We start from the raw sequence: 22,985 nt of genomic DNA on the forward strand, positions 1-22,985 counted from the left end.
TTCTCTGCTTCCTGCCAGGTAGATTTTTGAGGGGAAAATCTCAGCTGCATTCCAGGATCCTGTAGCACAGATGAACTTTGAGCCAAAGTATGTTGACATCAGTAGGAGCACTAAGGAAGTACTGAAGTGTTTGCTCAATCTTCTATATAAAACAGTCTGTGGTGGGGAGATTTCTGATGTAGACTGAAAAAATACAAATAAAGACATTCAGTTATAAACTCTGTCCTTTTAATGTCAGTCTAAAACCCACAGCCAAACTAAGAACTGTGTTTTATTTGACAGCCTTCAAACTAGTTACTCTGATGAATGTTGAGATCAAAAGGGACCTGAAATTCCAGAAGCATAATAACTCTCCTAGGGAGACTGTCTCCTTAACTAAGTCTGTGTTTTTTGTTTGCTTGTTTGTTTTTATTATTACTAAAACGAGAGGGGTTGATAAAGTGACCCATTAGTGAACTGAGGAAAAGGGGTGGCATAGAGACCTCTGTTTCTTCCCTTTCCTGGATAGGTGGACTTACCAAGCCAAGCTTCAAAGTCTAGGAAATTGCACAGGAATAATTAATCTTACAAGATTTCCAACACCAAGATCAATCTAAGTAAACTCTCTGTAAGCATTTTCATCATGGAATGCTAAACTGCTACCAGCCAAGCCCCTGGTTTTCTGAGCTGGAGCACATTCCCTGACAAACCTGTTTCTGGCCTCACACCCTTTCTGAAGAGACATGGAAGGAATCAGTTCTAAGATGCTGTAGAAAATGTTTGGTCCTGGATCTTTGTCATCTTTATAAATCACGAAGTCTCCTACCTGCCCCATATCCAGACCCTACCAGTATAGTTTTCTTTATTAGGTTTAAATAGGTATAAAAAGTAAAAGAATTGGTGGTAGGATTCACATAAAGAAGAGACTACATTTTCTAACATGCTCTTACCTGCACCCAACTAACCACAAAATGAAATACTACGTAATCTCTCATGTCAGTGGGCACATTGTGAATTCTGAAATTAAGTTTGAATACTCCTACTGCTCTCCTAGAACCATCTACAGCTGGATGCCCTTTGATTAAAAGATGATAAAGATAAGGCTTTGGATCAATTAAAAGTGCATGCTCTCGGCAGTTAGAGAATACCCTGGAAGCTTACAGAAAAAAATTCTTTTTTTTTGTGAAATGTTCTCCAGATACAGTCAATGGCTGACATTGATTCACTGGTTCAACAATGTCAGATCAAAATCCTTGTGATTGTCTTGACTTTTCCTTATTCCAGAAGATGGTTGCTTATATTAGTTTGCTAGGGCTGCCAAAACAAGATATTGTAAACTGGATGGCTTAAATAACAGAAAGTTACTTTCTCAAAATTCTGCAGACTTCAGGTCCAATCAAGGTATCAGCAATGTAGGCTCCTTCTAACACCTCTTTCCTTGGTTTGTAGATGGCTATCTTCCTGAATCTTTACATGGTCTTCCCTCTCTGTATCTGGGTCCTAATCTCTTCTTACAAGGGCATTAGTCATATTGCATAAGGGCCTGCCCTCATGACCCCATTTTGCTTTAATTATCTCTTTGAAAGCTCTATTTCCAAATATAGTCATATTCCGAGGTTTTAAGGGTTAGGACTTCAACATGTGAATTTGTGGGGAAACAAAATTCAGACCATGACATTACTGAAGATTAAACTCCCGGATGAGAGAAGGGACCATGCCATCCATGTCTCCCCTCTTAAAAGCCCTCTCCACCAACAGGCTCATGGCCCAGACACAACTGGAACACGTGAATCACGCCTACAAAAAAGGAGGCTAGGAAGGGGAGGGGAAAATAGGTTTGGTATTAGTTTAGCTCAACCAGTCCATTGCTTGGGATTGGGTACTTCATTTACTTTCACAAAATACAGTTTTAATAGAAGAAGGTGGGAGCATGCATATTGCATATGTAAGTCAGAAAATTGGCTTCAGCAGTGGAAAGAAAATAGAGACATGAAAAAGCAGGAAAGATTTCACTTTATGAACTTGTTTAATTTCAGTCTATTGCAGGGCTAGGTGTCCAGGTGTAGCCAATACTGGACACAATTACAAAGGGTCATTGGTCTTTCTCTTGTTTCCCGTCCCTCTGTACTTTGTCATCTCTCACACCTTCCTAGGTGCTCCATGCCAACAGATTTTCTGCATGTCCTTTAGTCAAAGCTTACTCTGATGAGAGCATCTGCTATCAGCATGGGCTCTCTACAGTACCCAGTATGAATAAATTTAAGTCTTTGCAGTGCCTCTCTGAAGGAGATTGCATGTTTTTAAGCTTTACTTTATAATGAAAGCCTTTGCTCACAATTCAAGGGATTTCAGGCACTGGTACAAAAATGAAGGAGTTTTAGGGTCAGAACAGCTATTCTTGTGCTCCAGAAATCACACTGAACTGGTGGCTGACTTTATAGATGGCTACCGACTCTGTTTATTCAAAAGGTTGGCGCTGAATATTGGCTTGAAATCTGGCAGCCCTAAAATTTTAAATCTAGCTTGGATCATTTTATTTGTTTTTTTTTTTATTGCTGTGTAACAAATTACCACAAATACATCATTTTGGAATACTATCACTTATAAGTTGAGTAGGTGAGCTGTCTGTTGTGGACTTGTTATCTTATGGGCTCACATGGCTGAAATCAAGATGTCAGCCAGGCTGCACTCAGATCTGGAGAATGTGGAAAAGAATCAGCTTTCAAGCTCGCTGGTTGTAACCAGAATTTATTTCCTAGTGGCTACAGGACTAAAGTCTTCATTTTCTTGCTGCCTCTTATCCTGGGGTTTTTGCCAGCTCCTGAAAGCCACTCTTAGGTTCATGCCACCCTCCATCTTCAAACTAGGTGTGAATCTCCCTTGAGCTTCCATCTCTAACCACTTAGGCTAAGAGCCACAGAAAACTCTGTGCTTCAAAAGGAATCATGATTTTATTAGGGAAGATAAATTCATTCACCCAAAAATAAAGAGATTATGTGAATTACATGTAAAAAAAAATCTTTCATCCATGTAATAGAAAATAATCAGAGGGATAACACCAAGAGACAGAAACCATAGGGGACATTCTAGAATTCTGCTCACCAGGGTCATCTCTACCTGAGGGCATGTTGAAATGTCTGCCTTTTTGTTGTGTTTTATCTTTTGTTAGTGTTTTGTTTTGTTTTTATGTTTTTGTTTTTGTTTTGTTTTTTGTTCTGGATTCTGATCAGTGATAAAGCAGAGGAGATAAAGAATGGTGTATACAGATTTAATCAACCCACTGGTTTAGCTCAGGGACATCTTTTGAGATAAGTCATCTGGAAGAGGGAGGAAGTGAGTTAGAACTTCAAAGTTCTATGAAAATAAGACCATCTCTTTAACAAATTTGTTGGGAAAACTGTACAACAATGTGCAGAAGAATGAAACTGGACCACTTCTTATACTATACACAAAAATAAATTCAAAATGGAAGAAAGACGTAAATGTGAGACACAAAAATAAGAAAATCCTAGAGGAGAAAATAGGCAGCAGCCTCTCTGATCTCAGCCAGAGCACCTCATTCCAAAGGCAAGGAAAATGAAATCCTACATTAACTATCAGGACTTCATCAGGATAAAAAGCTTCTGCACAACAAAGGAAACCAACAAAACCAAAAGGCAGCCTACAGAATGGGAGAAGATACTTGCAAATAGCATATCTGATAAAGGGTTAGTACTATGAAAACTTCTCAAACTCAATACCTGAAAAACAACCCAATTAAGAAATAGGCAGAAGACGTGAGTAACCATTTTTCCAAAGTAGATTTCCAGATGGCCAACAGACGTGAAAAGATGCTCAACATCACACATCAGGGAAACACATATCAAAACCACAATGAGATACCACCTCACTCCTGTCAGAATGGCTAAAATTAACAACATGGGAAACAATAGATAATGGCAAGGATATGGAGAAAGGGAAGCCCTCTTTGCCCAACAGGGGAACTGTTGGTGGGAATGCACCAGTACAGCCACTCTGGAAAACAATATGCAGATGACTCAAAAGTCAAAAATAAAACTACCCTATGACCCAGCAATTGCACTACTAGGTATTTACCCAAAGGATACAAAAATAGAGATTCAAATGCACCCTGATATTTATAGCAGCATTATCTGCAATAGCCAAATAAGGAAAGAGCCCAAATGTCCATTGACTAATGAATGGATAAAGAAGATGTGAGGTATGTACACACACACACACACACACACACACACACACAATGGACTATTACTCAGCAATCAAAAAGAATGAAATCTTGCCATTTGCAATGATATGGATGGAGCTGGAATGTATCACGCTAAGCAAAATAAGTCAGTCAAAGAAAGACAAATACCATATGATTACAATCCTATGTGGAATTTAAGAAATAAAACAGACCAACACATGAGAAGGGGGGGAAAAAGAGGTACAGGAACCATAAGAGCCTCTTAATGACAAAGAACAAACTAAGGGTTGATGGAGGGAAGGTCAGTGGGGGGATGGGCCAAATGGGTGATGGGTACTAAGGAGGGTACTTGTATTAAGCATCGGCTGTTGTATGCAAGTGATGAATCCCTAAATTCTCCTGAAACCAACATTACACTACATGTTAACTAGAAGTTAAATAAAAATGTTTTAAAAAGAAGAAATCTGAAAAAAAGGGAAAAAATTAATCATCTTTGCTCTGTTGGCTCTCATCTTCCCAATGTGTAATCTAATAAATCATAGAGTAACCTCTCAGTAACTGTTGATTAAATAATTAGACTGTGTATTTAACTTTTGTTAATAAACACCCATCTAATCATATTCATTTACAATAACAAGATTTTTATTTCTAATTACCTTGATGTTGGTATTGTCTTTTCTCCTGATGGATCTTTGTAAAAGACATCAACTTAAAGCACAAAGTCCCATATCCATGGGATGGGAAACCTTGGTCCATCTACTGAAAGGCACTGCAACATCACATGACAAAAGATAGGGTGAATAATCTCAATACACTGAGAGGGCAGCATGGTTAGCAACAATGATGCAGTCTATTACAGAATTCCTTAATTTATTGCTTAATAATTTTCCCTGTTCCTGTGTTATCAGACTGTTAAGTTTGGGCACCACAATGAAAATTCATTCAGGGGAAGGGTGGATGATTAACGTTTTTCCTACTCTATCCGTCTGAACTCTATCTTATTCTAGGTGTTCCTAGACTCCTTTGAGGGCAGTATACAAGGCATTAGGCAAAATTCCTTAACATTTGAATGCCCCATTTGGCCAGCCTCACTGCAACACCCACAGGTCCTCCATCCTAGGGTTTTGTTTTAAGAAAAAAATTATTTTCCTTATTCTCTAGAGTGCCCCCCTATACTATTAGCTAATCCATGAATGTTACATGGAAGATGTGATTTCTCACTGTTGAGATACACTTCAAGCCTAATCTAATTGCAATAACAACACTAATTTTAACTGAAAGATTACAGATACTGTTTTGTAAAGGAAATGTGTATGTAGCTCAATCTGTTTTTCCTTAAATAAGTATATATCTTTTCCTTTCTTCTATTCAGGCAACATTAGTCTTAAATTATAGCAACATATAGTGAAAAAATATTGTTCTCTTACTTTTAATGTGTGTTCATTTCTCAAACTTAGAGGAAAAGTTGTGGAAATAACATTTTAGTCAATAGATTGCTAACATATTATACTATGTCTTGCACCTTGGGTAATGTGATGTATGGAAAATTACTTAGCTATTAGTCTTCAGTGGAAGCCAAATGAATAATGAGAATTGGTAATTCATCTTATTTTCAAGGATTTTCAGCAGTATCTGTGTCCTTGGGGCCACTTTTGCAAATGTTACACTTTACTGTTTCCTGATCCAAAGCAACAAGAGACTTTTTTTTAAGTCTAAAATTTAAAAGAGGATTGAGGCTTGTCTGAGCTATGCATCCATAAAGACAGCCAGGCAGAAACATAACCATTTGTTTGTGTTTCTTTTCAAACCTGACAGCTAGAACAGTGGCTGTCTTCCCTTCCAGATGAAATTTCCAAAGCACTCTGGGCAACCAGTTATTCTACTATTAAATAGAACACTCAGTGCCAGCCTCACATCTCACCTTTCTCTTGGTCCTTGGTGTTGATAAGCCACCTCCTACTAGAAACAGAAAAGTAAAAATTCTCATCATCCTATTTTTCTGAAGAGCACCAATAGTTTTGTTGTTGTTGTTGTTGTTACTGATGATACGGAGAGTCTCCTCAAATCCTTGCTGAAAAAAAAAAAAACAATAAATTAATGAGGTAGATGTGGGAACATTCATAAGGATGAGTATCAGAACAGCCTCACTAGCATGTGGTTTTCCTGGCTGTCTCAACTATCCTGATGGTTTCGTACTACCTCCAGAATGAAAGAAAATAGTCCCTTGATATCTCCTGTCCTCAGTGTTTTCTTGCCTCTCAGGTTTGTTACAGTTAACGTGATCTTTCTTATTCTTACAAAGTTTGAATTGAAGGGTAAAGGGGGAACTGAAATATACAACAAAATTGTGTAGCAAACCAGCTATCTGTTAACCAAACATTATTCTGCTTCTTCCTGAGCACACAAAACACATTTTCCATGCTTACAATTAGGTATAAATCCTGAATTTTGGCAAATGGAATATGAGCAGAAATCAATGGTGTCACTGTCCAGAAACTTGGCATAAAACTTGTATCAGCAATCTTTCACCAGTTGGATAAGGATGAGTGTGAACATCTTTGACACCTGGTGGGGAAGATGGTGGAAATACAAGATGGAAGGAGGCTGAGTACCTGAATTGCCACTTGAAAAAGTGTCCTCTCTTGATCAAGAACTCCTGTTTTGAACTTTATTTGAAGCAATAAAGGGTAAATGATTGTGTCGGAACAATCATATGTTTTGGACTTGGTTATTTATTATTTCTTTAAATAATGCATATATAATTCTAATGGCTCCTTAAATACAAAAATACACAAATCATTTAATGTGTACATGTATTTAAAGAATATGGCAAGGGGAATGGGGCAGATGAACAAGACCAAAAGATAGTTGCCAAGTTGTCATGTACCTAAATGTGGACATTAAACAGAGTTAGATGGCAGATTTTTCATTGCTATCCACTGAGGTTTACAGATTTTTAATCAGTGAGTGTACTCAAGCCTTGAAATAACTATAAACCTGACCAATTTTAATTGCTTTTTGATAAGCCGTGCACAGATTTATGACTCCTAGAGACTCTAACATAAATAGTTTTAAATCATTAATTTTGAGGTAATTTGTCACATAGTAATAAAGAACAACTACAGGTTAGATCTACTAAAGCTGAATGTATATACCCTACCACCAAGTACTTACACTCAAAGCCATCAAAAATGCAAATACAGCTGTTCACAAAAGACCTAAACAAGAGTGTTCATGGCAGCACACTGAAAATCTTTCAAATGTCCACTGTGTTAAATGACCACCAAATATAATGGATAAGTAAATTAGTATGTATTCACAAAATAGAACATTAAACAGAGTTGAAAGTGATTCATAATACACCTAAACACAATAATATATAAATATATATTTGACCAAGAGGCTAAATACAAAAGAGAACTTAAGGTGTCATTTAACTTACATAAAATGCTCTGTTTTCTAATCCATATAATGTCATTTGGATTACACTTTGTGATAGAAATCTATTTTATGGGGCGCCTGGGTGGCGCAGTCGGTTAAGCGTCCGACTTCAGCCAGGTCACGATATCGTGGTCCGTGAGTTCGAGCCCCGCGTCGGGCTCTGGGCTGATGGCTCAGAGCCTGGAGTCTGTTTCCGATTCTGTGTCTCCCTCTCTCTCTGCCCCTCCCCCGTTCATGGTCTGTCTCTCTCTGTCCCAAAACTAAATAAACGTTGAAAAGAAAAAATTTTAGAAATCTATTTTAATGATGTTATGGGGCATTAATCAAATAGTTGCTATAAACCTATTAGAATGAATATAGGGACATACATTTGTTAATGCAGAAAGATACTCACCCTAAGCTTTTCAATAAGACATTTGGTTTAATTTTATGTTTTTTGTGTTAATTTGATTCTAGTATCTTAAGTCAGAAGTCATGCTTCTTATTCAGCAGCACTTATTGTACACCATAAAATTTGTCCACAGTCAGAACTCAAATATTCATTTATTGTCTGACTAAATTAAAAAACCCACAACAGAATCTATCCTAATCCATGTATTTTAATATACATCTTAGAGAAGGGCATTTCTGTGGTCTAGCAGGTTGTACAATACAGACAGCAACTGAAAATGGTGTGTCTTCCTTTATGTGCATTTTGTGGGGGTAAGCTAAATAGTAGAACCTGGTTTAGAAGCATTTTGGACACTAAATGTGAGAGAGAGATGGAATTGAGAACGGACATTAAAGGTAATGCCTGAAGTTGGTTAATAATCAGTCTGTGGACATCTTAAGACTGTTTAACAATGTGTTAATTTTATCGGACCTTTTATCTGATATGTAGGCTCCTTCTCTGATAGTATGAAGGTCACATAAATCCTGACGCATTCACAGTGAGGTGACAACCTGCCAGGCCCTTTACAGCCCAGGCAGGTGGTTGGTGACAGGATACCTGGTGATGTGAAGCCTGGAATTGCAGTTGGTTACTGATTCTGCATGCAAGGCCCAAGGTTTGGATTTTGTATTGCCTGCCTAGGAATGACTTTACAAAAATAAGGAAGACTGGAATAACCCTAATAGTTTTAAGCAGTTCTTTTTCTTTCTTGTCGCCTTTTGTGTATGTGTGCACATGTGCATGTAGTATGCTTTAGATGACACATCAGCAGCTCTTTCTTTTTTGCTGAAAAAAAAATGTTGACAACTATCCACTTAGATGTAGTAACACCAACTCGGCTGTCTCAGTGCAAACAAAACCATTGACAAATGTCAAAAAGTAAATAAAGATGAGGGAAGCTGAGTAGAAGAAAGGAGCAGGAGGAGAGGATTTTTTTTTAATTTGTTTTCAAAATTAAGAACTCAGGACTTTTCCTATCACAAAATAGCAGTTTCCTATTTTATGCAAAATAATTTATATAATATAAGAGGAATTGAAGAGCTGGCATTGGATCTAGATACTTTGACTAACACAATATAGGAATGGAAAGGCACAGCAAATGAGTAATGACTAACTAGATGATAGATTATTTAGGGTTTTACTTTGTCTACTCCCTTCTCCTGGTCTTTTAGGCATTTACCATATAACTATAAGAATATCGTTGAAATTAAAAAAAAAAAGATTGAAGCTCAAATGAGTTGCATTTACCTGCTTGCTGGGGTCTATTTTAGAAACTGAAGTAAGGGAGATCTCAAAGCAATTCACTATATTGGAGAATTATCTATAGATCTGTAATTTAGTTCTTCTGCTCTTCACAGTCCCATTTACTATAAGCGTAGTTTTAAAAATTATTACGTAAAAGGGTGACAAAATCATTTCCCACTTTGTTTCAGGATATATAGGTCAGTGAGAAAAGGTGGGGATACCTAATGAACTAGAACCTTTAAAAAGGAAGTGTTTCTCAATAAAACTTGGCGGGGGTAGTGATGAATGATAGGAAGGTACATATTTTGAATGCAACAGTAGATGAGTCTGGCAGGGTGTTCCCTATAAAGTTGGGTTAGAGGGGAAGCTAGCCTCGAATGCTAGGGTATAAAGTATTTAAATGGGCTAACTTGCTCACTTGAAAAGGGCCTATAAATCTTAAATTATGATTCAGAATGAAACTAACTTACATATAGAGTAGCATTGTAGCTCCTCTAGTAGTCTTGGTATTACATCAATGACATGATGAGTAAAAGATGAGATGCTAAGTAACAAATGTTCCCTTCCCTTCCTACTCCCTATGTGCCCCTTCTTGGACAGAGAAGTTCTTATTCACTGGATCACCATTCTGGATTTCTTCTAACTTATGCAGAATCAGTGTCCTGAGAGATAGGGAAATAGAACCTAGAGAATCTAAATTGATAAATAAAATAAAAGGCCGAGATGGGAGAGAAGGGAGAGGAGAAGCAAGTGCCTTTGAACACTGAGTGAGGGAGAAGTCAGGAGAGAAGTTTTTCAACTTCTTTAGAAGTTAAAACATTCTTTAGAATGTTGGGGTGAGGGAGCTTTGTCATACCTATAAGAGCTGTTAAAAATGGGAGAGGTAGAAAAATGTTTGGGAAGTTTGGAGATTAAAAGGACACTTAGGCGATGTTGAACCTGCAGGTGAGGAGATTATGGAAGCTGAATTAGAAGTTGGATAATTGACATTTAGGCAAGCAGCTTATGCAAACTGACTACAAGAAACTTTTGGAGTAGTTTTGAAAAACAGTATGCCACATAACATGGGAAAAAAAACATAAAAGTATATTTTCCAATTGTATATATGTGCTGATCAGTGTGTGAAATTAGGGCAATACAATTAACTTCTGGGACTGCTAGTTTTCTCATTAGTTGACTGGCATAATTGCAATCATATGAAAATAAACTAACTCACACAGTGCCCAATATATGCTGGTTTAAACAAAAACACAAATTGCCTATATGTAAGAGTTTCATCATCTAATGCTCCTTGACAGGACTGTAAGCATTCATTTTGTTTCAATGACATCGATAGTCAACAGCTGACAGATAATTATTAAGTATCCCAAGAGATTTTAACACCGAGGAATTTGTAGAATGTTATATAGTAATCATTAGGTGAAGAATAATAATCTTTATCATGTAGCACAGCTCTTAAAATCTCGTGTTTTACTAAACCATTAAAAGGACCAAGTTCATAGCAATAATAGTTTTGCTAATATAGGAATAATGACATGACTTTTTTTTAAATTTTTTTTTAACGTTTATTTATTTTTGAGACAGAGACATAGCATGAATGGGGGAGGGGCAGAGAGAGAGAGGGAGACACAGAATCGGAAGCAGGATCCAGGCTCTGAGCCATCAGCCCAGAGCCCGATGCGGGGCTCCAACTCACGGACCGCGAGATCATGACCTGAGCTGAAGTCAGACGCTTAACTGACTGAGCCACCCAGGCACCCCATGAATGACATGACTTTTTAAAAAAATGTTCTTGGTCCCTCCTTAATCCATGTACCTGCTTTACCTATTTCCTAATCTGAGTTGATTAGCGCCTTTAAGTTTTAGAACTCTTAATTTTAGGAATCATAGAAAAGACAGTGTTGGACCATATTATAGCACATGGGAAAGGCAAGCCAGAAACTAGTTGGTAGAACTCAGAGCCTGAATGTAAACTCTGTGAAGTCAGGGACATTTTTTTGCTTTTCCCTCCTGATCTATTCTTTTTTTTTTTTTTTTCAACGTTTTATTTATTTTTGGAACAGAGAGAGACAGAGCATGAACGGGGGAGGGGCAGAGAGAGAGGGAGACACAGAATCGGACCTCCTGATCTATTCTTAATGCCTAAAACAAGGCTTAGCCATGGGGGGGCCTGGGTGGCTTAGTAAGTGTCAGACTTCAACTCAGGTCATGATCTCATGGTTTGTGAGTTTGAGCCCAGTGTTGGGCTCTGTGCTGTCAGTTCAGAGCCTGGAGCTTGCTTCAGAATCTGTGTTTCCCTCTCTCTGCCTGCCCCTTCTCTACTCATGCTTGTGCATTAGTTCTCTCTCTCTCTCTCTCAAAAAATGAATAAACATTAAAATTTTTAATTTTTTTAATGTTTTTATTTATTTTTGAGACAGAGAGAGGCAGAGCATGAGCAGGGGAGGGGCAGAGAGAGAGGGAGACACAGAATCTGAAACAGGCTCCAGGCTCTGAGCTGTCAGCACAGAGCCCGACACAGGGCTTGAACTCACGGAGTGTGAGATCATGACCTGAGCCGAAGCCAGACGCTTAACCAACTGAGCCACCCAGGCGCCCCACATTAAAATTTTTAAAAAATCAAGACTTAGCCACAGATGGATAGTTGATAAATATTTAAGAGAATTAATGAATAAATGGACTCATCATATAATTACCATGGATACTGTCCAACTAGGTTATCTTATAATTTAATCTGTATTTTTTTTAAAACTTAGCTTTTTATGGAGAAGCTCAGAAATATGAGAGCTACATATGTAATTTTAAATATTCTAGAAACCACATTAGAGAAAAGAAATCAACTGGTAAAATTGATGTAGCATATTTCATTTACTCTAATAGATCCAAAATATTATTTCAATATGTAATGAATATGTCCATTATATATAACATATGTATATATATATATATATATAATGTATATATATATATATATAGTGTGTGTGTGTTTGTATATATATATATAATGTATATGTACTATCTTTTAAATCCTTTGTGCATCTTGCACTTAAAGCATATTCAGACAAGCTACATTTTAAGCACTTTATGTTAGTAATCTATTGGACAATGAACAGTTAAAACCTGATTTGAAAGAGACTAACTCCAAGCAAAAAAACAGATTTAAAATAAAAACAAGCGGTTAACAGAGAAAAGCATGAAATTCACAGTTAGGCAGAGCTATTTTGAATCCTGTTTACTAGCTATGTGACTTTGAACAAGGTAATCGAATGAGTCTGTTTCTTCATGTGTAAAATAGAAATAGTCATCTAGGCCTTGATGTATTTTTGGTTATTTTAGAAATAATGTGGAAGGTCTCCTATAGGGTCCAATACATAGTAGGTGCACAATAAAGACTATAAACAGTTCTCGTTATTTTATTGTAATTACTTAATATCATTTTATGTTCCTCCACAGTTTGTAATTTTTTTATTAGGTTTATTTATTTTGAGAGTGAGAAAGAGCAGAGAAGGGGCAGAGAGAGGGTGAAAGACAGAATCCCAAGCAGGCTCCATGCTATCAGCGAACCGTGAGATCATGACCTGAGCTGAAGTTGGATGCTTAACCTACTGAGCCACCCAGGCACCCCTCCATAGTTCTAACTTAGAAATGAGATTACGCTTCCTTTTTAAGAGGAGACAAGTAAGGTATGACCCCATTACCGGGTTATATGCCAGGTGTTAGACCCTATCAAATTTTCTCCAGTTATTTGTGTTTATCATAGGATCAACTCCTATATGTAATGTTGAATGTCCTCCTGTGCCTTATATTTACTGTGATTGGCCTGTCTCAATGGCTGAGAACACCCGTTTCCTGCTTTACCGGGACAGTACTGTGCTGGTGCTTGTTTTCTGTGACTGCTACTATACCTCCTTTTCAGAGAAAGAAATTTGACTTGAGAACCACAAAAGCAGTCCAAATATTCCCCACAACTAGGAAGACAAAGCTTTCGGAACACATTAGTTTCTTTGAAAGTTACTCATAAATGTGCTCCAGCAAAGAGAATACTCAGTGATATTTTGAAAAAAATATATAATATACAAAAAGTAATTAGCAAATAGGCTATGAAAAGAAAGTTAAGATGTTGCACAAGCATTTAAAAATAGCTATATTTCATAGATACTGACACAAAGTAAAAATAATCAGTAACCTTCTAAAAACCAGTAAGTGAGGGGTTGGTAAAAGGAGAAAATAAGCAAAAGTGTGCTAACAGTCTTGTGTGAAGTAAAGAAGGGACTCTAGATAATCATCCCTTTTTGACACTAATATGAAATTGTTTTCAAATGATACCTATAATTTTAATATAATATTAGTAGGATACAAATAAAAACCAAAACATCTAATATAGCAGAAGATAAAAAATAATATATGATTAACATAGGCAGTAATAAATTTTAAAGAAATATTATAAGTAGACATTGAAAAATAACATGTACCAGATTCTCATTAACTCCTTGTCTTTTTTTTCTTCCTGGGTGCATGAGTAGACCCTATTTTCCATCTTTCTGTGCAGTTGCTATAGGCGCTTGACTTCGAGACAATAATGTATAAGAAAAAGTCATGATGTGTCAGTGGCAGGAATGGTGCCAAAAGTTCCTTCATGAAGCCTCGTTGATACTTTGTTATTTCTTCAGGCTAGTTAGAGATGACCATGACAACATGGACTTGATTCACTGAAGATAGCAAAGACTTTATTAATGAATTCAGTGATTCTATGGAGCAGCCCTCTGCTCCTTGATACCTGGAACCACTCAAGACTACTAAGTGAGAAATAAAATTTGTTACTTTTCACTTACTATGCCATGCTTTTGTCTATTTTATATACAATTAGCATTTACTTTGCTAATAATAAGGTTGAAATAAAGCCAAATATGGTAGTGATTATAATAAATATGAATGGATTAAATTTCCCAAATAAGCCAGATAACTCTTGTTTGTTATGATTTATTTTCTTGAGTCAGGGAGACAAGATCACCTCTCGAAAGTATGTTAATGTGTGATAGAGCAAGACAAGTTTTCTCTGAAGGAAATGTACACTTCTGCTATCAATAATCTTGTGCTAGGAAGTAGTGTAGGACTAGACTTAATAGAGACAAAGGTCTTTCCCATTTTTTATCTTCTTCATTTTTATCTTTTTGGTGGATATGAGATTGTATTTTTTGAATCCATTTTCCATGTTTATTAACCCTGTTTAAAACATTCATATCATTGTGGTTTTTGCATGGCATTTTGGGAGTATCTCTAAATTTCCAGGGCTGTCCTTTGATCTTCAGCTGAATTTGTGTTATTACTTTTTAAATTTTTTTTGAAATCATATTTTTTTGAATTCTAAGAGATCTGTTTTCATAACATCCAGCTCTTATTTTACACATCTCAGGACACTAATTGCAATTACTTAAAAATCTGTTTCCTACATAGATTGTGTTGCCTTGACAGTTACAGTTGGTGTTTTTTTCATTCTGATGATTTTCTTCCATGCTATTGTTTTCTTTAATATTTAGTGAAACATCTTTGCCTGTGTTCCTGTGTAAGGTTTTTGATAAAGTGGTATATTTTTCTGGAATGTGTATTCACATCAGCAGTGAATATTTTCAGTTTCATTGGGAACACATTAAGATTCTGAGAAAATTTTGAACTTCTGTTAAAGAACAAGGTGGTAACATGTGATCAGGCTGTCTTTTCTTGGGGGATGAGGTAAATTAGCCTTGTTAATTTAAAAAAACCTTTTAGCTTCAGTTTGGCTCCAACATTTTCTTTGGGACTATCCAACAGCAGATTCACTACTTTATTCAGAAACCTATTCTTCTGTGTTTAGTTGGAAGGAAAACATCAAAACCATCAGCAGTGAGTGTAGGAGACTGTTGCAGCTGTTCCACAGACTTGTAATCAATTATCTAACTGACCATTCCACTCTGGCTTCTAGGCTTATCCACATCTAATTGCGATAATTCCAGGTTTCTGTCAGGAAAATGGCTTTAGAGTGGTCCTGTCTTTAATGATTTTGTATTGAAGTTTATCATCCAAGTTGGGGTCCAAACTGTTGATATAATTTTCTCTGTTTTATCTATAGAGTTCTTAAATTCTTTTCTATGTCTAGTATAGTTTTGTTTTTTTCTGGACTTTGATTTTGTGTATATTCTATCATTTTAAACTGATTGAGGACAGATCGAAGGTAAATACATATGCTCAGCTGCATTTCCACTTTAACCATAGAGTTAAGGTATTTCTTACATTTCATCAAATGTTAGTTTTCATTCTTAAAAGTCTTAAAATCCTTACTCTCACAGTTCTATCTGAGGTGATAAATGACCCCTATGCTAGTGTATGTTTTAGTTTTACATTTTGTTTTGTTTATGAGAAAAGTCACATTGATTTAACTACTTAGTAAAAAAACAACTGGCTGTGCCTGTGAGTATATTACTGAATTAACATGTGGCTGAAGGTGATAAAAAGTCCAATTTGAAGACCCAGGCACCCAAATAAAACATACTTGATTAACTTGAGGGATGCTTTTTCTCATTAGAATCCCTGAGAATATCCACTATTCTCAGGTATAAAACTCTACAGTGTTTGTCTCCTTATGCTCTTCTTTCTCCTCCTCCTTGCCCTTCTCTTTCTCCACTTCTTTTTCTTCTTGAGAGAGGTGTAAGAAAATACAGGGAAGAGCTCCTTGACACAGGTCTTGGCAATGATTATTTGGGTATGATACCAAAAATCAACAAAAGCAAAAACCAACAAGTGGAACTACATAAAACTCAAAAGCTTCTGCACAGTAAAATAAAAATGAAAGGGAAACCACCTATCTGATAAAGGTGAGTATCCAAAATACATAAGAATTTATACAACTCAATAGCAAAATAAATAATGAGATTAGAAAGTGGGCAAAGAATTTGAATAGACATTTTTCTAAGGAAGACATATAAATGGAAAATAGGCACATGGAAGGATGATCAGCATCACTAATAATCAAAGAAACGCACATCAACACCACAAGGAAGTATCAAAGATATTCATTGGCAAAGATGCAGAGAAAAGGGAACCCTTGTCTTGTGCACATTTGGTGGGAATACAAATTGGTGCAACCAAACTACAGTAAACACTATGAAGTCTCTTCAAAAATTTAATTTATTCCAGCACTTTCACATCTGAGTATATATGTTAAAGAAATAAAATCAGAATCTTGAAGGGAGATCTGTATCCCCATATTGACTACAGTATTACTCATGAGAGGCAAGATATGGAAACAACCTAAGTGTTCATCTATGCATGAATAAGAAATAAATATGAAAATGTGGAATACACACACATGGACACACACATGCACACAGGAATATTATTCAGCCGTGAGAGGGAAGAAAAGCCTACCATTTGTGACCTGGATGAGCTTTGAGGATATTATGCTAAATACTACTGACCAGTAGATACAGTCAATACCTTGGCAACTTTTGTAATAAAATAAAATAATATATAAGTAAGGAAGTAATTACCTACTAGGTAATGTAATCACTTGCAGTCATAAGAGTATAAACTATCTGCAGCTATTTTTTCCTAACAAATTGAAAATAAATGTATGTGCATAGGTAATTTGTATGATGAATATTAGTGCAGAACTATTGAATAGTAAAATGTTTATTGCAATATGCCATAGTGAAAACTTATTTACATTCTTAACATATGGGTCTATTTCACATTGTGACAGGAGAAAAAAGAATACTTAAAGATGTGTTATTTACTCATGTAGCTTTTAATCAGAAAACAAAATAAAGAGGTGAAAAAAATCTCATGTAGTGAAAGTAGATGGTTTGATGTTTATACCTGAGTAAAAATTATTGGCCCCTGATTTTCTTAATGAATGTAAATGGGTATTTGGTAATTAAAGTATACATGTCCATCTCTTCTAGGTAAGTATGTGCATCATATCAAAGAAACAAAAATGGATAAGTAAATGAATTCTGTATTCAGACATGTTATCTTCTCCCTGTTTCACATGTTGTCATAGCAACAATTGACTTCATATGGCCTGACTCAGCTACTCAGCAACCAAAGAGGAACGAAATGTCCTGTTGTCTGTAATCTGTTGTTACAGGTGATGTCTTTAGATTGTGCAGTAATAAGAGGTGATGCTTAAACGTACTGTATTTTCTTTTGTGATTGCAACAAAATGAATAATAATCTTTTAGATGCAGGGCATTTGTCCTTTTAGAGTTTGGGTGGTAATTTCAGTGGGTGAGGAAGAGAGTGTTTTTAAGGATGTTAGTTGTTTTTGTTTTGTTTTGTTTTTGTTGTTGTAGAAAATAGTAGCATAGCCTTTAAACAGTTACTTGTGCAAACATTTTATGGGTAACGTAGTAATGAGCAAACGCATAGAAAATAAGAGATTTTTGAACAGAGAACTGTTGTAGGAACACAGAAAATTCAACTCTATTTTTCTTGATATTTCTCGTTTTAGGAAACTTAACATCCCTGTATTATATTGAGATAATTATTTTCTTTGTAAAATAAAATGATAAAGGGTAAAAAAATAGGGGGGAAAGAATACCTATTTTGAACAGTGTAGTGTCTGGTCTTGATGTTTTTCAAAATAACATAGTAATAAAATAGTAAAAATTTGGTACTGAAAGGTTTGTACACTTTTATATGTGGACTGTGTTGAAAAGATATAAATTAATCTGAATAAAGTCAGATAAGACTTTATTTTTTATGGCCTTGGGCAAGCTGAAAAAGAACAAAAGTAAATCTTTAAAGAATTCACTTAAAATGTTAGTTTTAATTTCATTTATTCAGTTTGTAATTCCTGAGTGAAATGGGTTTAGATGTCTGTTTTTTCAAGAGATTTCCACTCAGTGGACTACACAGCCATTATAAACAGCTTTTAATCTCTGCAGGAAATTTAAGCAGGGCCTGAAGGTGGTCCCTACATGGGAAAACACATGGAAAAATCCTTCTTTTTTGTTGGTTCAATTTTTCATTTCACTATTACAGCTATATTTACTGCTTTCTCTAAAAAATGTGATGTTTATGAATATGATCACTAGTCTAGTAAGGAATGAAATTATGAATAGAAACAGAAAGCTGACTTAATGCATGGGTGAGATCTATGTGTTGTGTACATTGTCAATACCTTATTCTCTGCCATGGCTGTCCTAACACACAGGGACATGTCATTATCTTTGAATCCAGGTTTGGCCTAAGAATTTAACACAGTGATCCTGACAACTGTTTCTGGGAACTGTCTGCTATACCATGTTAACATATGTTTATTTAGTAAAAAAAAATAGCTAGGAAGGGAACTTAAACACCTTAAAAAACTGGAATGTGGTTAACCCTTTCCTTTCACACCATTATCTTACTATATTTTTCAGTCTTCCAGTCATTTACCTCACTCAGGTGATTTGGTTTGTCTTTTAAAGATGATCTGAAGTGGGGTGAGTGGGTGTCTCAGTGACTTAAGTGTCTGACTCTTGATTTTGGCTCAGGTCATGATTTCATTGTCGTGGGATTGAACCTCACATTGGGTTCTGCACTGGGCATGGAGTAGTCAATCAATCAATAAAATCTGAAAGAAAAAGATTTATTCACTTCCTGTCATCTGTCTCTGTTCAATCATCTGTGACTTGGGTGCATCAAGAGTACTGAATCAGATTAGTATAACATCAAATGCTTGGAGCTTATTGGAAAAATGACCCTACATTAGTCCAAGGCAATGTTACTCATTTTTTAAAATGACTCAGTCCCTATGGTTCTTAGTTTCTTGTCTAAAAATTTTAAATGTTGCAAGTCACAGTACTGATCTTGGCTTAAAGACTGGCCCTGAATTTAACAAACTCGTTTTGAAGCAAGTTAGGCTCTGAACAGGGCCAAAATAAATCCGAAATTAAATATTCCCCCTTTAACTTTTCTGCATTTTCCAAGAGTAGATTCTCCTTATATTACCCACTCTTCTTATCTTTGGACATTCCACTAATGATGAAATTCAGAGAGATGATTGTAGCATCCCTCATGTTACTTTCTAAAGGTGAAATATCCCTAAATTAGTATTATTTTATTTGGCTCCAAATTTTATTCTGTGTAGACCATCAGCAGATCTTGTTGCCTATATTTGTTAGAGCACAGAGTTAAACAACTGGGGGCCTCAGCTCAAATACTGGGTTTTCTCTATCCATTTTCCCCCCTTGTTCCCATATCTTCGAATTCAGAAAGACTCCTTTCTTTATCATAATCCTCTCCCTACCTCCTTCATGTCAGGAATTGATGTAAAGATAAATGTCTTTTAAATAATGAGGGATAGGCCAGAAATAGTTGGGAGAAAATACATCTTTGCTTGGGGTTCCACTGCAGTGTCCAGAAGTTCTCAGGAGATCAGAGCCATGTGGGCTTGATTCCAAAAGAGGAAATCTTTGTTCTCTAGGTGTTTGTGGAGGGAGACCACTTTGTTTAGTGGCTCACAGTAGTGGAAGGGGAGTCAAGAATATATCTTCCTATATCTGATTCAAGAATAGAATAGTCTCTCACTCTGCTAACCCTTCAGTCTTTTGAGAAGACATCAGAATGAAGAGGTAAAACTATATTTTAGAAGATTGCTATATGACTCTGATGTTCTACCCTTCCTTCTCTGCCACTGAGTTAACAGCACTGTGTTCATCTCCATTAACTAGTTATCTAGTCCCTACCTATAATGGCAAGTGCATGCATGTTTACCTATGTGTGCATATACATGTGTGTTTGTGTCTTTTACTAGATAGAAATACAAAGGTGAGAGCATAGGCTTTAGTTCTGGGTTCCAGTGGTAGACAAATAAGATTATATTTATTATATATTATTATAAATTTATATTATAAATTAAACAGAATATATTAAATGCCTGGAATAGGGCATGGTATAGCAAATAGTGTGTAAATGTTAGTTTCTTCCCTAGCCCCCATATCTGGGAAATGTCTCTTTGTGATAACCTGATATATGCTTACTGCATTAGTTAGTTATTAGGGTACAAACTCTTTAAATAACATTTTTAAATTTCTCATGAAGATAAAACTAGGTGGCTCTACTAATCTTGGCTAGGCTTGACTAATCTCACTAGGGCTTGTCAAGTGCTCAATGATAGACCAGCTGGGGGAGATTGAGTTTAGAATGACCTGGTAAATGATGAATGGGCTTAGTTCCCTGTCTGTCCTATCCTTTCAACAATCTAGTCCTAAGACGAAGATTCCAAGCAAGCAAGCTCAGTTGTGAAATAGAGCAAGGAAAAATGAGCATGTGCTTTTCCAGCTGGGATCACATTTGCTAATATCTCATTGGTCACACAAAGTCACATGACTGAATCAATATGAAGGGACTGTAAAGCTACAGAACAGAAGGCATGAATAATCCGGACTATTAGTACAATTTACTTACCACCCTTGCAGTGTTACTTGCAGGGCATTTTAGTCATGAGTTGATCAGAGAAGCACAGCCTCTACTGCTTATCAACTGAGAGATAATAAGGGATTTATTTTAGGAATTAAACCTTACATAATTGTGGGACCAATTAGAGTAGGCTGTGCAGGACTCTCTGTCTAGTGTTGATTCTGAAGGCATTTTGCTCAGCCAGACTCACATTCAGGAAGAAAAACAGGATGTTGGAGAAATCTGTGATCACACTCAGGAAGACAAATTGAGAACCAAATCTACCTCTAGCCACCTGTAGCTTCAAAGTAGTGATCCACTACTTGTAGTTGTCTTTGCCAAAAGCTACAAACACGTTGGCCCAAAAATCTAACTGAAGGAGAGGATCTGAGAGCTAGAGGAGCTGCTAGTCTAGGTATTGCCCTAGTCCATTCATGACCTGCCTGATGTTCCACATCAAACTTCAGAGTATACAAATGTATGATGGCTATTTCACTTCTATTATCCAAATCTCATGCACAGGACTTTTTGTGGCCAATATTAATCTGGAATTCTACGGGGGGGCGGGGGGGGGGGAGGGAATTCTGGGAAACTTATGTCAGTGTAGTCTCATCTGTTTTGTCAAGGTCTCTTTTTGCCTCTCATCACTTTATATTTGGGTTTGCTGAACTCCTCTTTTCAAGGGTCCTCACATTCAACCCTTAAGGTTTTAGGTTACTAATTTACTCAATGTGGCAGAAATGATTAAAAATCCAGTTACATGATAACCATCTGCATATCTGACATTTTTTAGCTGATTTTCCCATTTCATAATTATGGATAAAATACTCCTGATTTCCACTTTGCTTTGGATTAGAATATGTTTATAACATACTTTTCCAACTTCAATAATAAAATATGTCTTATAAATGCAAAGATTTAGGTGAGAATTTAATTTTAAAAATAATGATCAGAACTCTAAGGGGACAGATAAACCAAGTGTATTAGGGATTTTTTATCATTTAAAAGAAGAAATTACTGCAATGGGTGAATAATTAAGTTCCTTAATTAATAAAAAATTATAGTGAAGCTCTTTGACTTCAGTGTAAATTCCCATAATTCAATATATAGAATTTACTCTCCATGGAAAAATGATAGACTTTCTAACCTCAAAGCAACCAATGATCCACTAGTATTACCACTGCTTTTTCTTAAAATATTTTACTATAACAATAGCCAAGACTAATCAGTTCAAAGAAGAGAATCCTATCTCTATGTATCTATCATCTTCTAATGAAAGTTCTTGGCTTGAAGAAGAGAGGTCTAGTTTTAAGTTTTACAGGGAAATCAAAGTCATTATGAGTAAGTAATACCAAGAAAAGAGTTCAAATGGAATTGACAGTGAAGATGGACTTTATGAGGAGCTAATTCTAAAGGTAATGACTTACCTCTGGATGTAGGTGTGATGCAGCAGAGGAAAAGGGAATTTTTATTTTAATCAAAATAAGTGCTTTGTAACGATACAGCAGGATAAAATACAGATGACTATTCTTTTTATTGTTTATTTTTTCATTGTGGTAAAAAAACAAATTTTACCACATTAACCATTTTTTAAGAGTGCAATTCAGTAGTGATAACAATTTTCACATGGCACAATAGATCTCTAGAATGTTTTTATTTTGTGAAACTGAAATTTCACAAGGGCTGTCTTTAGCTCCTGGAAATCACCATTTTGCTTTCTATTGTGCTGTGTTTCACTACTTTACATGTCTTATATGAGAACAATCAGATAGTATTTATCTTTATGACTGGCTTCTGCCATATTCAATGTTCTCAAGTTTATTCATGTTGTAGCATGTGACAGAATTTCCTTTGTTTTCAAAATAGAATAATATTCTATGTTACATATATACCAAATTTTCTTCATTCATTCATCTAGTGGGTGATTGACATTTGGGTTGTTTGCACATCTTGGCTATTGTGAAAAATAATACGGTGTACATGGGAGTACTAAGAACTCTTTGAGATCCTCTCTTCAATCTTTTTGGACATACACCCAGAAGTGGGATTGTTAGATCCCATGTTGATTTTATTTTTAATTTTTGAGGACCTCTATACTATATTCCCTACCAACCAACCATTTTACGTTGCCTCCAACAATGCACAGGGGTTGGAATTTCCTTATGTCCTTGTCAGTTTGTTGTTTTCTTTCTTTGTTTTGAATAGTGGCCATCCTAATGGGTATAAGGACATTATCTCATTGTGTGTATGTGTGTTTGTTTTATTGAG

The sequence above is a fragment of the Lynx rufus genome, unplaced genomic scaffold (genome assembly GCF_022079265.1).
Source record: "Lynx rufus isolate CCGP_SWC_20201006 ecotype Redwood Valley unplaced genomic scaffold, mLynRuf1.p SCAF_8, whole genome shotgun sequence".
In the NCBI taxonomy this organism is placed as follows: Eukaryota; Metazoa; Chordata; class Mammalia; order Carnivora; family Felidae; genus Lynx; species Lynx rufus.